This window comes from Lolium perenne, unplaced genomic scaffold (assembly GCF_019359855.2).
Source record: "Lolium perenne isolate Kyuss_39 unplaced genomic scaffold, Kyuss_2.0 unplaced60, whole genome shotgun sequence".
NCBI lineage: Eukaryota > Viridiplantae > Streptophyta > Magnoliopsida > Poales > Poaceae > Lolium > Lolium perenne.
Window position 1 is genome coordinate 113,696 of NW_027249018.1, and position 8,805 is coordinate 122,500.

The following is an 8,805-nucleotide window of genomic DNA, read 5'->3' on the forward strand; positions in this document are numbered from 1 at the left end:
ATAGGTCAAGTCTTTGTTGATATCCACAGATCTGTGATCTATGTTTTTGAAAACCTCCGTCTTCTTGGGAACTTCCAAACAATTCCGAAGTAACGAGATGTGAAACACATTATGCACAGCTGACATTTCCTCCGGCAGTTCCAGCTGATATGATACTTCTCCTCGGCGACTCAAAACCGTGAAGGGTCCAACATATCTAGGGGCAAGCTTTCCTCTGAGTTGGAATTTCTGCATTCTTTTGAGGGGTGATACTTTCGAGATACACAAAGTCTCCAATGTTGAAGGTCATCTCTCGGCGTCTCTTGTCAGCACATAACTTTGTCTCGATTGGGTTGTCTCGAGGTATTCGCAGATCTTGTGAAACTTCTCTTGACTTCTCGTAGAATATCGGGTCCAAAGATCGACTATTTTCGACTTCCGACAGTTCAAAGGTGTACGACACTTCCTTCTGTACAATGCTTCAAAGGAACTGGATGACATGCTACACAAAGTTCTGATTCAACCAAGTGCTTCGCCTTGGAGATCCCCGGTATTGTTTGTGGATAAGAAGGACAGTTGCCACTCGTTTATTTACGGATTACCGTAAGTTGAGCGATATCACCATCAAGAACAAATACCCCTGCCAAAGATAGAAGACCTGTTTGACCGGTGACCATTGCCAGAGTGTTCTCTAAGATTGATCTTAGGACTTGTTACCATCAAGCGAAGATTCGCGCAACGGATATTCCCAAGGCTGCTTTCACCACGGATATGGATTGTATGAGCACAATGTCATGTCATTTGGATTGTCCAATGCCCTATCTTATTTCATGAATCTCATGAATAAGATGTTTATGAACTTTCTGGATAAGTTTGTCGTTGTCTTCATCGACGACATCCTAATCTACTCCAAGTCAGAAGAAGAGCATGAGCAACATCGGCCATTATCCTAGAAACCCTTAGGGAGCACAAGTTGTATGCGAAGTTTAGAATATGTGAGTTCTGGTTAAAGGAAGTAGGATTCCTGGGACATATCTTGTCCACGGGAGGAATTCTTGTGGATCCTACGAAGATCAAGACCGTTGAAGAATGGAAAGCCCCAACCACTCAAACTGAAGTCCGTGCATTTCTTGGATTGGCGGGATATTACCTCAGGTTTGTTGAAGGATTTTCAAGCATAGCAAGACCCATGACTCAACTGTTGAAGAAAGATAAGAAGTTTGAATGGACTGATAAATGTGAAGAGTTTCCAGCAGCTCAAGAGAAGATTAACCACAGCCCAATACTGATCATGCCCGATATTACCAAGCCATTTGGCGCGTCTATTGTGGCGCCTCAATATTGGTATTGGATGTGTATTGATGCAAGAAGGCAAAGTGATATCATATCATCTGAAGCATTGAAGCAACATGAGTAGAATTACCCAACCCATGACTTAGAGCTAGCAGTTGTAGTTTTAGCCTTGAAGGTTTGGCGTCATTACCTCATGGGTAATCGCTGTGAGGTCTATTCAGGTCATAAGAGCCTGAAGTACATTTTCACCCAGAAGGAGCGAAACATGAGACATAGAAGATGGATAGAGTTGATTAAGGACTATGACCTGGAGATTCACTACCACCCCGGCAAGGCCAATGTGGTAGCGGATGCTCTAAGTAGACAGCCGTGTCGGGTTGAACTCCATGATCGCTTCGAAGAGAGAAGAACAGCCTAGTTTGTATCAAGAGTTTGAGCAGTTTAGACAGGAGCTAGTTGAAGTGAAGGATTACTAGCGAGCATTGAGCTCCATCCCACCTTGATTAGTCAGATTAAGGAAGCCCAGAAAGGAAATGCCAGCATTGATGGAATCAAGCACCGCATAGCTGCAGGAAAGGCACCGGGATTTACCGAAGATGAAGAAGGAGTTCTCTGGTACAACGATCGCCTCTGCGTACCGGCCAGATTCGAGTTGAAACAGTCATTAGAAGGAAGCTCATGATACCACTGTATTCCATTCATCGCGGAGGAACCAAGATGTACCAAGACATGAAGGAACAATTCTGGTGGCATGGAATGAAGAGAGAGAGATTGGAAGTTACATAGCCTAGTGTGACATATGTCAACGAGTCAAAGCAGAACATCAGCGACCCATAGGATTACTGCAGCCATTACGGATCCCTGAATGGAAGTGTGATTCTGTAGGAATGGATTTCATCACTGGATTACCCAAGTCTAGTAGAGGAAATGATTCTATTTGGGTAGTGATTGACCTATTGTCCAAAGTAGCCCATTTCATACCAGTCAAAACCATCTACCAAGGCCGTAAGCTAGCAGAGTTGTATATCTCAAGAATAGTTGATCTGCATGGAACCCCAAAGTCAATTGTGTCAGATAGAGGATCCCAGTTTACCTCAAGATTTTGGCAGAAGGTACACGAAGGATTAGGAACCCGGCTGAATTTCAGTACGGCTTACCACCCGCAGACTGATGGACACACTGAAAGAGTCAACCAGATCCTCGCGAGATATGTTGAGAGCACATGCACTAGAGTATGGATCCAAATGGGAAGGCTATGCGCCTTTCGCAAAATTCTCATACAACAACAGTTTCCAAGCCAGCTTGCAAATGGTCCCATTTGAAGCATTGTACGGAAGGAAGTGTCGTACCCCTTTAAAATGGTCGGTAGTCGGAAATAGTCAAATCTTTGGACCCGGCATTCCTCGTGAAGTTGAAGAAAAGGTTCACAAGATCCGCGGATACCTCAAGACTGCCCAATCGAGACAGAAGAGTTATGCTGACAAAAGATGCCGAGAGATGACCTTCAACATCGGAGACTTTGTGTATCTGAAAGTATCACCCCTCAAAGGAATACGAGAGATTCCAACTCGGAGAAGCTAGCCCTAGATATGTTGGACCTTTCAAGGTTTTGAGTCGCTGAGGAGAAGTATCATATCAGTGGAACTCTTGGAGGAAATATCATGTGCAAGATGTGTTCCACATCTCGTTACTTCGGAAGTGTTTGGAAGTTCCCGAGAGGACGGAGGTTTTCAAGAACATCGACCATAGATATGTGGATCAACAAAGACTTGACCTATTGTGAAGTACCCATACGTATCCTGGAAGAAGCCTTCAGAACCACCCGCAGTAGAAGTATCAAGTTTCTGAAGATTCAGTGGATCAACCATACTGAAGAAGAAGCCACCCGGGAGCGAGAAGATTACATTAGGACTGAATTCCCTGATCTCTTTAGTTCTAGTTTTCTTTAGATCTCGGGACGAGATCTTTTGTAAGGGAAGGGTTTGTAACATCCCAACTTTTCAAATCAATGAAGATTATCAATCTCTCATTCCCAATTTTTGGAGCCAACAAAAAAAACTTAAATTAAATTTGCTTTGTGTACATAGGGTGCATGCATGTATGTTATGATTCTTGCTACGATGCTTGTTTGAAGTGTTTACCAATGTCTCTAAAACCCTAAACCATGATTACTGGGATCAAAGAGAAACAAACAAAAAGAAAAGAAAATAAGAATATCACCACATATGAGCCTATGGCCATTTTTGCAAATCTTCAACAAGGCCATGGTTACCTTGTGTAAATGGTTTGGAAACATTAATAAACTCATAATAATCACTTTTGAATCAAAGAAGCACAAAACAAATCAAAAGAAATAGCAAATCCAAGTTACATGTGATAATGGTCAAATCTGCCATTTGTAACATGTTACCTACTTTGAGCCCCTATACTAAGAAATTTCTAAACTAAACTTTCCCAACTCTCTTTTCTCCTCATCCAAGAGCACATCAAGGTAGAACCAAATGGTGTTGACCAACCTTGCTGGTTCTTTTTCAAATTCTTATTTTGAGAAAGCAAAGTTGCAACTTTGAAGCAGGAACAAGATCATACCAATTTTGGATTTCACGAACCTTGTCCATTTTGCAAACCAACACCACCACTTGTGTGCCAAACATTATTAGACTCACACCCAAGAAAAAGTTTGGTAAAATTCAAATTCAAATCCCATGCGGCCATTTCATCAAACACCTGGTGGGCATAAATCTGAGATGATCATACATGTTATAATCCATTGGAGTTTTAGTAAACCAAAGATGAATTGTGATCATTCTTTGTACTTCTTCACCCCCTGGCCAAACCATGCACTTCCAAGAAGCAATGATCAAAGCAAGGAGAGGACCAGACCATGGCCATGCCGTGTACCATGCCACTCCCCTTGCCATTCATCACCTCTTCCCTCTCCTCTCACCTCCACCATGTCTGGAGAATCCCCACTCTCTCACGATAATGACACACGCCAGCCCTTGGCCAAGGAGAGGCTCACTGCCGGCCAGCACCGTACGCGCCCCGGGACACCGGTGATGCCAGGGCGTGCACGCTCGCGACGCATGGACGCGCCGAGGCACGAGCTCGCCCCGTCGCCCTCATCACTCCTCTTGACCTCTGCCTCCGCCCGCCCAGGAGCATCAGCGCCACGACAGTAGCAACACGCCATACATGCCCACTCACTCGCCGGTGCCCTGTCGCCGTCATCCTTGTCGGCGACTTCCGCCGGGCTTTGTGGCTTAGACAGCTGAAGCCGCCCGAGCCATCTCGTCCACCATTTTCTGCGCCAGCCAGCACTCGATGATCGCCATGATGCCAGCAACCACACGCCGTCCTCGCCTTGCCCCTTCGCAGCCCCGAGCCATCGCCATGGACGCCGACCGTGAACCCCCGCAGCACCCTTCACCCGCTATAAATAGAGGCCTCCCCCGCTCCAATTCTTCACACCATCCTCCTCCCCTCTCCTCCACTGATCCTCCTCGAGCATTCCCTTGTCCCAATTTCACCCACGAGCCCCAATCGATCGCCGAGCACCGCCAGTATCTTGCTGCAAGATTGGTAGAGTATGGATATATATAGCATGCTTGTAAAATGGGGAGGAGTTGTAAAATAGGGGAGGGTTGTAAAAATGGGGAGGAGTTGTAAAATGGGGAGGAGTTGTAAAATGGGGAGGAGGTTGTAAAATGGGGAGGAGTTGTAATAAGGGGAGGAGTTGTAAAATGGGGAGGGGTTGGAAAATGAACCTGGTGTAGCAACTTGGCAGAGTATAGATATATATAGCATCTTGTAAAATGGGGAGGAGTTGGAAAATGGGGAGGAGTTGGAAAATGTGGCGGGTGTGGCAAATTGGCAGGGTATGGAAATATATAGCATCTTTGTGGAAATGGGGAGGAGTTGGAAAATGGGGAGGAGTTGGAAAATGGGGAGGAGTTGGAAAATGAAACTGGTGTTGCAACTTGGCGGAGTATGGATATATATAGCATACTGCTAAAATGGGGAGGAGTTGGAAAATGAGGAGGGGGTTTGAAAAATGGGGAGGAGTTGGAAAATGGGGAGGAGTTGGAAAATGGGGAGGAGTTGGAAAATGGACCGGGTGTTGCAAATTGGCGAGTATGGTTATATATAGCATCTTTGTAAAATGGGGAGGAGTTGTAAAATGGGGAGGAGTTGGAAAATGGGGAGGGGGGTTTGGAAAATGGGGAGGGAGTTTGGGAAAATGGGGAGGAGTGGGAAAAGGGGGGGGGGGGGTTGGAAAATGAAACTGGTGTTGCAACTTGGCAGAGTATGGATGTATATAGCATACTTGTAAAATGGGGAGGAGTTGGAAAATGGGGAGGAGTTGGAAAATGGGGGGGGTTGGAAAATGAAACTGGTGTTGCAACTTGGCAGAGTATGGATATATATAGCATACTGTAAAATGGGGAGGAGTTGGAAAATGGGGAGGAGTTGGAAAATGGGGAGGAGTTGGAAATTGAAACTGGTGTTGCAACTTGGCAGAGTATGGATATATATAGCATACTGTAAAATGGGGAGGAGTTGGAAAATGGGGAGGAGTTGGAAAATGGGGAGGGGTTGGAAAATGGGGAGGAGTTGGAAAATGGGGAGGAGTTGGAAAATGGGGAGGAGTTGGAAAATGGGGAGGGGTTGGAAAATGAAACTGGTGTTGCAACTTGGCAGAGTATGGATATATATAGCATACTGTAAAATGGGGTGGATTTGGAAAATGGGGTGGAGTTGGAAAATGAACCTGGGGTTGGAACTTGGCAGAGTATGGATGTATATAGCATACTGGAAAATGGGGTGGAGTTGGAAAAGTGGGGAGGGAATTTGGAAATTGGGGAGGGGTTGGAAAATGGGGGGGGGGTTGGAAAATGAGAACCTAGGGTTGGAAAATGGGGAGGAGTTGGAAAATGAACCTAGGGTTGTTGGAACTTGGCAAGTATGGATGTATATAGCACACTGGAAAATGGGGTGGATTTGGCAATTGGGGTGGAGTTGGAAAATGGGGTGGAGGTTGGAAAATGGGGGAGGAGTTGGAAAATGGGGAGGGGTTGGAAAATGGGGTGGGGTTGGAAAATGGGGAGGGGTTGGAAAATGGGGTGGAGTTGGAAAATGGGGAGGGGTTGGAAAATGGGGAGGCGTTGGAAAATGGGGAGGAGTTGGAAAATGGGGTCTTTGTCCGCCCTTCCACTTGCGTGTCAAGGCCGAGGCAACGGCCGAGCCGGTTGTCGCGATTGAGCGGGCCAAGCTCATCCTACTTGATTGAGGATCGGCGCAGAATGTTACATATCCTACCACTAACTGTGGAGAGGTAGAGGCAACACCTGTTCACGGTTGTTCTCAAATTCGGAGAGCAGCTTAAGGGTCAGGTCCTAGCAACCAAAAGGTTGCCAAGACTCTTTATCGTGAGCAACATCCGAGACCAACAGCGGGAGCGAGGCTGCCTTGGTAGCACCGGGCACTAGGAGTGCCGGAACCACGAGGAAACGCCGCAAGCGCCGTTAGGCCGCAGCGGCACACCCGAAGGTGTCCACCGCGAGGCAAACGTGTTAGAAGCACCACTTCCCGTAGGTCGGGTACCAGCACGCAAGCACTTGAAAGGCGACATCATCATATAAGCCAAACGAACGACGGGACACGGCGCCTGTAGTCGGCCGCACGAAGACGGGGGATCTACCGGCAGACACGGGTCCAAAGCTACTCATGCGCTCGCGTAGCCAACATCGGTCAAGCCTCCCGAGCCTCCCACCACGCGTAAGCACGGTGGGATTGCTCTGTGTAGGCGTCCTGAGTGTCCACAGCGCGCGGGTGTCACCGCAGCAACGGTAACGTTGCACGGCGACGTTCTCTTAAGGCAACGGCATCCGTTCATTGAGGATCGGCGCAGAATGTTACGTATCCTACCACTAACTGTGGAGAGGTAGAGGCAACACCTGTTCACGGTTGTTCTCAAATTCGGAGCGCACTCATGTCACCGCGGTGGCGCGGCAACGTTAAACGGGACGTTCTCTGAAGGCAACGGCGCTTGTTCCCCGCCAATAGTCGGGGAACGTGCGCTTTCTCTGTTCGGGACATGCGCTCGCGTAGCCAACATCGGTCAAGCCTCCCGAGCCTCCCACCACGCGTAAGCGCGGTGGGATTGCTCTGTGTAGGCGTCCTGAGTGTCCACAGCGCGCGGGTGTCACCGCAGCAACGGTAACGTTGCACGGCGACGTTCTCTTAAGGCAACGGCATCCGTTCATTGAGGATCGGCGCAGAATGTTACATATCCTACCACTAACTGTGGAGAGGTAGAGGCAACACCTGTTCACGGTTGTTCTCAAATTCGGAGCGCACTCATGTCACCGCGGTGGCGCGGCAACGTTAATCGGGACGTTCTCTGAAGGCAACGGCGCTTGTTCCCCGCCAATAGACGGGGAACGTGCGCTTTCTCTGTTCGGGACATGCGCTCGCGACATCGGTCAAGCCTCCCGAGCCTCCCACCACGCGGTGGGATTGCTCTGTGTCGGCGTCCTGAGTGTCCACAGCGCGCGGGTGTCACCGCAGCAACGGTAACGTTGCACGGCGACGTTCTCTTAAGGCAACGGCATCCGTTCATTGAGGATCGGCGCAGAATGTTACATATCCTACCACTAACTGTGGAGAGGTAGAGGCAACACCTGTTCACGGTTGTTCTCAAATTCGGACACGTCACGTGGCAACGATAGCCGGCGCACGTGACTGTCACGCGGCACCGTAAACGTCGCCGCGGGACACGCCACGGCAACGTATAGTTGCTACGTGACGGGCGTAGAAAAGTTGTGGGACGAACCCACAACTTGACAGGGCGGGATGCCAGCCCCCCCCAATATACCTGGGGAACTTAGCCCCGCCTGGGACCCCTGCCCGTCAGCTTGTGAAGGAGCCCTACACTGTTGCCGCGGCAGAGAAAATGGCCATTTCTCTGCCGCGGCAGAGATTTTCTGCCAGGCTTAGCCGATTCCGTCGTATTGGCTGCGGCGCCATGGTTTTCACCGTTACCCGACCAGCGCGCGCCCACCCGACTCTACGCTCCGCGGGGTAGGGCGTTTTCCGGCGTCGGCCCGACTTGGCGTTTTTAGCGATTCCGTCGTATTGGCTGCGGCGCCATGGTTTTCACCGTTACCCGACCAGCGCGCGCCCACCCGACTGCGCTGGGCGTCGTTGGGCGTTTTCCGGCGTCGGCCCGACTTGGCGTTTTTAGCGATTCCGTCGTATTGGCTGCCGCGCCATGGTTTTCACCGTTACCCGACCAGCGCGCGCCCACCCGGGTATGCTCGGCGTCGTTGGGCGTTTTCCGGCGTCGGACCGACTTGGCGTTTTTGGCGATTCCGTCGTATTGGCTGCGGCGCCATGGTTTTCACCGTTACCCGACCAGCGCGCGCCCACCCGACTGTCCGCTCGGCGGCGTTGGGCGTTTTCCGCCGTCGGCCCGACTTGGCGTTTTTAGCGATTCCGTCGTATTGGCTGCGGCGCCATGGTTTTCACCGT